General features: G+C 38.0%; 1 non-coding gene across 1 annotated transcript; it reads right to left on the bottom strand.

Moving 5' to 3' along the window:
- Positions 1-942: 942 nt before the first annotated feature.
- On the bottom strand, positions 943-1013 carry TRNAA-UGC (transfer RNA alanine (anticodon UGC)). Its single transcript has one exon. It is a non-coding gene; the product is annotated as a tRNA-Ala (tRNA).
- Between the last annotated feature and the right edge of the window lie 279 nt (positions 1014-1292).

The raw sequence follows: 1292 nt of genomic DNA, 5'->3' as shown, positions 1-1292 counted from the left end.
GAGTTGAGTTGATTTTAACGTCCCGTTCAGCAGCGAGGCTATATGAGACGCGGACCTACTGATTAACGTGGAATCCGAACCACATGAGCTCCCGCCGGGAATTGAACCTGGGTCTCCTACGCCATAGGCGCGTACGCTAACCGATTAGTCACGAAGGAGCTCGGAAATTCCAATTGGATTGGACACATCTTACGGAAGAATTGTCTTCTTCATACCGCCATAGAAGCAAAACTGGAAGGAAAGCGAGGAATAGGAAGAAGAAGACAACTGATTTATGATTTGAAGAATAGAAGAAAATATTGGGAGTTAAAAGAGGAAACTGAAACATGGAGGAAACCGTTCCAGGCCCAAACCTAAGTAAATAAATAAATAAGCCTCTTTAGTCCCAGGACCAGCCAAAAAGCAGAACTTAATAATAGTCTTCTCGTTTTCGGCATCGCATAATTTTGAAACAACGTGTTTTACGCCTACGGGCTTTTTAATTGTTTGGATGTGAGAATTTCACCTGTGTTTTTTGGCTAAAATGAATATCATATATATGGAAAAATTGCGCAATACAAAATTTCTGTATCTATCCCTGCTTCCATGCGTTGTTTGTGATGTTCATGTACTACTTAATAGCATTACGATTGCTTGTGATACTTGCTTGATTTAACTACCGCTTTTTGTTTTATACGGCGTAATTTAATATTATGATTCTATCGACTCCATCTTTCTTTGTCTCAAAAAGTGAGATAAATTTAAGATTAATTAAAATTGCTTTAAAAATTCGTGAATTGAGAGCAAAACAAGTAACTTAATTATATACAAATATATTTTAACTTTGTGTGTTTATGTAGTAAATTATGAATATTAGGATCATGTAAGAAGCGAAATTGTTAAGTCTTAATAGTAATAAACAGTAGGTCTATATTTAATTTTATGACTGTTAAAAAGTACAGATGGAGGTGCCGGGATCGAACCCGGGGCCTTTCACATGCAAAGCGAACGCTCTACCACTGAGCTACACCCCCACTCATGAAGTTTCTGTGACTTACACGTACATACAAAACGTACGGTATGTTCATTTAGCGGTTTTCATAGGCAGTCGTGGTTCCACTAGCACTCAAGTGTAACCGCTCGACAGTGTTGGGAAGTAACGTAACGCAAGTAACGCGTTACTTTTTAAGTAACGTTTTCTAGTAACGCGTTACATTTTCTCCAAAGTAACTGTAACGGTAACGCGTTACAAATTTTTAAGTAACGTACCTAGTTTGCCTTACTTTTTTCGCGTTACATTTCGGATGAGTGAC

This window comes from Thermobia domestica, chromosome 3 (genome assembly GCF_964235325.1).
Source record: "Thermobia domestica chromosome 3, izTheDome1.hap1.1, whole genome shotgun sequence".
NCBI lineage: Eukaryota > Metazoa > Arthropoda > Insecta > Zygentoma > Lepismatidae > Thermobia > Thermobia domestica.
Note: the sequence above shows the minus strand (reverse complement) of the source record. Positions and strands in the feature narration are given on the sequence as shown.